Consider the following 7,956-nt stretch of genomic DNA (forward strand, 5'->3'; position numbering starts at 1 on the left):
AAGTTCATGTCGTAGCCGCGCCTTGTGTATACTGTGTAGGGGTAGGCAAGAAAGTGGAGTTGAGGCCGCAATTAGATCAACCTCTGACCTTGTCAAATGGTGGAGCAGGTTAAAGGGGCTGAATGATCTAGCCTGCCCCGACTTTGTGAACTCACATGTTAGAAATATTAGAATTTTAGTCTTTTCATGCCAGGGCAAAAAAAAGCAAGCTAATCATGTTTTGTGAAGAACTCTGAGATGTTCTATTTTGCTGGGAAACAAAATCATTTATATTGATGGTACAATATAAATTCATGTTTTATTGAAAGGGCATAAATAACAAAGGAACTTTTCTGGATAGTTCTTTATACATCCTCATAAATAGTCAGTGAATTAGAATATTAGATTCCCAACTGTCAAGTTGCCACACAAATGCCTGACCATCTCCAACAAGAGACAAAATAACCACTTCCTCTTAACATTCAGTGGTGTTACCATCACTGAATTCTCCACTATCATAGAGTTATAGAATCATAGAGTCATACAGCATGGAAACAAACCCTTCCATCCAACTCATCTATGCTGACCAGACATCCCAATCTGACCTAGTTCCATTTGCCAACAAGTGACCCATATCCCTCTAAACCCTTCCTGTTCATACACCAATCCAGATGACTTTTAAATGTTGTAATTGTACCAGCCTCCCCCACTTCCTCTAGCAGCTCATTCCACCCTCTGCATGAAAAAGTTACCTGTCAGGACATTTTTAAATCTTTTCCATCTCAGGTAAAACCTATGCCCTCTGGTTTGGACTACACCACCCCAGGAAAAAAGACCTTGGCTATTCACCATATCCATTTATAAACTTCAGTACGCTTACTTCTCAGCTTCCAATGCTCCAGGGGACAAAAACTCCAGCCTGTTCAGCCTCTCCCTGTAACTCAAACCCTCCAGTTCCAGCAACGCCTTTGAACATAGAACAGTACAGTACAGTACAAGCCCTTTGGCCTTCGATGTGCTGGCCTTTTATCCTACTCTCTAAGATCAGACTAACCTACATATCCTTCATTGTACTATCTTCCATGTGCCTATCCAAGAGTCACTTAAATGTCCCTAACATATCTCACTCTACTACCATTGCTGGCAATGCATTTCATGCACCCACCACTCTCTGTGTAAAGAACCTGAATGGTTTTTGAGCTTTGAATGAAAAGCTTAACTCATCTTGGGAGTTACTATTTGCTAGAAGCTGAACTGAACTGGCCATGTAAACGCTGTGGCTATAAGAGCAGGTCAGAGGCTAGGAATCCTGCAACAGCTAACTCATCTCTTGATGACCCAAAGTCTGTCCACCATTTACAAGAATAAGTTAGGAGTGTGATGAATTACCCAAATCTGGATGACGGCAGCTGAAACAAAATTCTAAAAGCTTGACATGATTCAGGCCAAAGCGGCCCCTTTCATTGACACCACATCCACAAACATTCACTCTCTCCACCATTGAACGCTCAGTAGCAGCAGTGTATTCTTCCTACAAGATGCACTGCAGAAATTCACCAAGGCTTCTTAGGCAGCACTTTCAAAACACATGACCACTCTGATCTAGGAAGACAAGGCCACTAGATACATGAGAACACCATCACATGCAAAATCACTCCAAGTCACTCACCATCCTGACTTAAGAAAGTATCACTGTTCCAATCATATAGTTGGGTCAAAATCCTGGAGTCCCTCCCAAATGACATTGGGGAGGGTCTACTGACAGCACATGGACTGCAAAAGTTGAAAAAGGCAGCTCCCGCCCACCCCCTCAAGGGGCAACTAGGGATGGTCAATAAATGTGTGCCAGCAGTGCCTATATTCCATAAGTGAATAAATAAAAGTGGGTAAGGTAATGAACAGTAGTCTCTTCATTGTTGAATTGTTTTCTCTGGTCACATTGCAACAACAGAAAGTATTTCAAATGTCTGATATGAATCTATAGGTTGGAGACATTGATATTTCGAAAACAATAGTGTCCAAATAGCCTTGACTTGATCAGATTCCAAATATCAGTAGTGGCACTACCAATTCCTGGCAGCTTCCCCCTGAAAACTAATTACAGTTTTTGGATAGTTTTATGTATTGTCTGTCTGGCCACAAAGACAAAATAACTCTTTTGAGAATACATTTCCCGAAGGCAGTCTTTAAATCATTATTGTCTGTGCGTCTTGAAAAAAATGTTTTTCCTGTTTGAGGCATGATGAGGCTTTGCTTCTGTCGGAAGAGGTTTGGCGATTATTCCTATGTTTCATTTGTCTAAGTGTTTCGCAATTTATTATAATGGTACAGTTATGCACTGTTGATTGCTCAACTATAAAATAGATCAGTTGTTTCATTAACTAGGACAAAACATAAATAATTTGTAATGTTTTTAAAATGTTTGTAAGTGGGATAATACCTTTAAGCATTATTCTTCATTTAAAACATTACTTTTAACATGCTAAAGGGTCTGCAGCATTTTCCAATAAACTGAATACACAGTTGCAAATACACTAGTCTCACATTTCTGCAGTTGAAATAAACTTTCCCAAATGTAGATTCAATGGAATATGTTAAGAAATATTAAGGAATCTGTTATTCTGCACCACCACAAGCATCTCACCTTGCACCCCAAGTTCCTTATAATTGATCATTCAACTCAGTAATAAGTTGAGAATCATTGAGAAACTAACAAAAATAATTCACTTTTCTGTATAATCCATTTCCCTATAATGAATAAGGAAGGGTTCTTGTGATGCCATGGTAGTGTCCCAACCTCTGGGTCAAAAGGTCCAAGTTCAAGTCCCACCTGCCCCAGAGGTGTGTCACAACATGTTGAACACATTGGTTCAAAATGTCTAGACTGAAATGAATGAAGAGACAATAACTGGCAACTTAATGGAAAATGTGGAAAGCTTACTTTCGAGGTCAGACATTTTAATTATAAACATTTATAGATTTTTTTTAAACATCGCCAAGGTTCGTGTCATGCAGTTCTACAGCACAGAACAGACTCTTCAGCCCACTGAATCTGTTCCCATTTTCCAGTACTAGGCCCATACCTTTGAATGTTATGACATTTCAAGTCCCCATCCACACGTTTGTTTTTAAAGGCTATGAGGTTTCCTTCCCCTACTCACCTCCCAGCAGTGCAATCCAGATTCCCACCACCCTTCTGGGTTAAAATTTGTTTCCTCAAATGCCCTCTAAATCTCCTGCCGTTCATCTTAAAATTATGCCCTCTTGTTATTGACCTTTCAACTAAAAGGAACAATGACTTTCTATGCTGTCCATGCCTCTCATAATCTTATACACTTCCATCAGGTCCCCCTTCAGTCTTCTCTGCTCCAAAGAAAATAACCTGAGCTTATCCAGCCTCTCTTCATAACTAAACTGCTCCACCCCAGACAATATTCTGGTGAATCTCCTTTGCATCCCTTCCAGCACGACCACATCCTTCCTATAGTGCTGCAGCAGCCGTGCACACTGCATTCCAGCTGTAGCTTTTATACAACTCTAACATAATCTCCTTTCTCTTATAATCTTTGCCACAACTGATAAAGGCAATTGGCCATGTGTCTTCTTAACCCTGTAATAACTTGTCCTGCTGCCTTCAAAGATCTGTGGATGGCACCCTAGAAGATCCCTCTGTTGCTTTGAGTTTCCCAATGTCCTGCCACTCATTGAGTACTCCTTTGTCTTGTTACGTCTTTCAAAGCCCTTCACCTCTCACGTTTCAGAGCTAAATTCCATCTGTCATTGATCATGCCATCTGACCAATTCATATCGGAAAGAAGTTGTGAAACTTGAAAGGGTTCAGAAAAGATTTATAAGGATGTTGCCAGGATTGGAGGATTTGAGCTATAGGGAGAGGCTGAACAGGCTGGGGCTGTTTTCCCTGGAGTGTTGGAGGCTGAGGGGTGACCTTATAGAGGGTTACAAAACTATGACGGGCATGGATAGGATTATTAGGCAAAGCCTTTTCCCTGGGGTGAGGGAGTCCAGAACTAGAGGCATAGGTTTAGGGTGACAGGGGAAAGATATAAAAGAGACCTAAGGGGCAACTTTTTCACGCAGAGCGTGGTATGTGTATGGAATGAGCTGCCAGAAGAAGTGGTGGAGGCTGGTACAATTACAACATTTAAAAGGAAGGGTTTGAAGTTTTTGGAGGGATATGGGCAGAGTGCTGGCAGGTGGGACTAGATTGGGTTGGGATATCAAGTCGGCATGGACTGGTTGGAGCGAAGATGCTGTACACCTCTGTGACTCTGTGACTGTATGACTATATCTTCCTGTAATTGAAGACCTTTTTCCTCACTGTCGACCATGTGGCCAATCTTTGAGTCATCCACAAACTCACTTAGTTATGTAGAATTAGACTCAGTAGCACCTGCAGTTACAATACAATGAATACTGTTTTGGTGCTACAATGGAATTTGCACTGCGTAATGCAAACTATGCTGAATTCCATTTCAGTGAGGGAGTTAGCAGCATAAGGAATGACAGGTCATGACATGGGTCAGCAAAAATACAAGTCTCTTAAATTGCACAAATGATAAAGCATTGAGTAGCAAAAAAAAAATTACCCCTCAAAACTAACACCAGTATCTGTTACAGAATCATCAGTAACTTGCAAATTGTTGCTATTATTTCATTAACTCCTGGGACTAAAAGTTGTGATATTTTAGCTAAATGTCCATTTCCATTGAGTCCCACTAAATCATCCCAAACTCACCTCATGATGTACCTATCGGACCTCTTGAGTCTCCTTTTATCCAATGGCGGCCTGATTCTGCCATTGCTCAACAGCCAGAAAAGCTCTCCATTCACCAGATATTCTGCACTGCCATCTTTAAAACAACATTGGTCATCTGGATGAACACTGGCATTTTGAAGCTGCATTGCACAGTTTGTCACCTTTTCCCCAGACATATCAGACAAAGGAAAATTGTGCCCCACTTTGCGATCAGGCACCTTTTGAAGTCCTGGTGTATGGGGCAGTGCAGAGGAGGAATGTCCTCTTCCTCCAGGATTGAGAGAGGAGGCCACACCATCTGACCTTACCAGCCTAGGCTGAAGTCACTACCAGGGTCAGTGCAGCCTCCGCATTGCAGAGGAATGCACAGTAATCTCGCACAATAGTCAATGACCTTCTCCACTTACAAGCATAAGTAGCACAATCTCATCTCTGCTGCCCTTCACCTACTCTATCCCTGTTACTTCCATCATCTCCCCCCATGGGTCATGCTGTACTGCTCCCATTAGTGCAATCAACATCTTCCCTCATTATTAACCCAGCATTTCCTCTGTGCTGTCTACTCACTCATTTGGGAAACCTCAATACTTTGATCACCATAAGGATACACCCTTGCCACCAGACAAATGATGAGCATCTCCAGGAAGAAAAGAAAGAGTAGGAAGAGGGCAAGAAGAGGAGGGTGGAAATGAGGAGGCATCATGCACATTCACCTTTTGGCTTGTCTGACCTCAATTCCCTCATTGGATTCTGATTGCTGTGTGCACAATTGTAATGATTCCAGCTGATATTAATACTGGACAAGTCAGACCCCTGAGTGAAGCCTTCCTTAATAGACCCTCTGTTTAATTTAAGCAGTTAGTCACTGAACATGTTCATTCAAGGCTACCAGAAATTGTTAACAGAAGAACACAAATCTATTACAAAAAATAAAACTAAATGACATTTTATGTGTATAAGACATTTACAAATATATTTACAGAAACAGAAAACACAGTTACAATCGTGTACCCAACAATATCATTTGCAGTTATTCAATCCCAGAGAAATATCATATCTCAACTCTTAAATTTCTTACTTAGTTAACTCTTTCCAGTTCCCCTTCTTGGATTGCAGCAATAGTTTTACAAATTCTTTCCAGTATTGATGGCCTAAATCTCTTTTCAGTCCTGACAACTTGAAAATGTTGATACAAACTGTCAGCTTGGAAACTTCAAAACTAGAACCATTCTGCTGGGGTGAATGATCTCCTAATCCTGACTCTTGATTCTTCTGTCAAGATTAAGGTGCTGGAAAAGCACAGCAGGTCAGGCAGCATCTGAGGAGCAGGAAAATCCACATTTTGGGCAAAAGGCCTTCATCAGCTGAAGTCAAAAGTAAAGCAGTTTCTGTTTTCTTTTGCTCTCTGTCTGTCTTAAGCTCAACAGTATAAACATTTCATCAATTAATACCACAGATATCTTGCTGGTCATTTAAATGAATAGCATTATTATGTATTGAGGTGACTGTTCCAAATTTCTTCCTGATCTCTTTTTTACCTTCACAGAATTAAATCCGAAATCCCTCTGTCTCTATATATAAAAAAACAAATTCCTGAATAATGATTACATTTGTTATACAGATTTATTTCACAGTTCTCCAACATTCCTACACTTTCCAAATGGTGTATTAGAGAATGTCTTAAGACTGCAACAAAAATACAAAATACCAGAAACAACCATTCTAATGACCAATTTATCCAAAAAAAATTAATACTCAACTAATTATCTTTGTGCATTCCTTAAGGGCCTGTCTTACTGATGTCTTTATCAGGCCTTGTGCTTCAGTGCAGAATTACCCTAGTTAGGACAGCAGATCTGGTGGAAGGCTGCTCACTGTCACTGGGAGAGGCTGCAGATGACCTTGCAAGATGCTTTGAGGCAGCTCTGTGCACATTTAAGACTTGATTTTAGACTCTACCTTCACATCATGAGATGGCTGACTGAGAGCTAATAACAAGAATGGTGGTGAGAGATAAATGCGATCAAATGATAGAGGACAGCAGGTTCATACTGCATGAAGACACTCTCTGGGCCAGCATCCCAATCATCAGTATGGACTCTGCGAAATGCTATAAGTCCCTTTGGATACTGTAATCTACAGCCATTATGACAGCAATTTCAACTTGCATAGTATCAAGTATGGATCTTATGTGTTCAGCCTGAGCTTCCACCACCACATTGAGATATTCTGTGTGTTCAGGCTGTGCTGCAATGGAAACTGAGATATCAGATGCTGCACCGTGGTCAGGTACGCAAGAGCACTCATGGAGTTGGCTTCCATTTTTATGTTGGTAAGGGTGGATGACAAGAACTGTGAAATGCCATGTTGCTGCTAGACACCTCCATGTTGCTTGGCTGTGACAGCAGGTATTTCTGGCAGGTCTGGCAATGCACAATATTCCAGTTATCTCTCAGGATTTTTTTTCTGTTATGTACCATCAAAGTCCTCATCTCTGCCATGTGCAATAGCATTCATACATGCCCTAGCCATTCAGGGAACTGACAACCACACAATCCTATTCACCCTACCCTGGCCACAGGCAGCTCATGCCTGGTGATTGACCTCATGCATGTCCCTCTTCTAGGCTACCCTATAAATAATTAGCAATATCACTACCTGAGCCACATGGTCATTCAAGAGAGAGGGAAGTGTATCAGTAAGGCTAATACAATGATTTGGAATGATGTGGTTGTCATGGTTGAATAGTTGGCAGCGTGCTGAAGCCTTGAGATGTGGGTGTGAGCTTGCAGTAGTGTTATATGGACATAGGTGAGGTGAAATTATAAATGTGAGGAATGACAACACTAATTGGAGAAGGTTAGTAGATGGATGATGTGAATATGGAGAGAAAACAGTACCTCAGGCTAATGATTCATTCATAAAGGTATGGAAGACCATGTGTGTGTGGGCATTAAACCACAAGTGGCACTCCATCCAGTCTCCAAAGTGACACTGTACAGAGTAGCCTCTCTCTTTCCTTTCTAAGTCTGAACTGAAGAGGTTCCAGAGCCCTTATACATACAGAACATTTGCTCCTCCAGCTACCTAGCAACTATTCTACTCAGAACTCAGTCATGGCAGGAGACTTCAAGGAGATCAACAGAAATACCTTAGGATTAGGATTGGATCAGATCAAACATTCCTGTTGACTTATGGGA

Source organism: Chiloscyllium punctatum, chromosome 38, assembly GCF_047496795.1.
Source record: "Chiloscyllium punctatum isolate Juve2018m chromosome 38, sChiPun1.3, whole genome shotgun sequence".
Classification (NCBI taxonomy): Eukaryota; Metazoa; Chordata; class Chondrichthyes; order Orectolobiformes; family Hemiscylliidae; genus Chiloscyllium; species Chiloscyllium punctatum.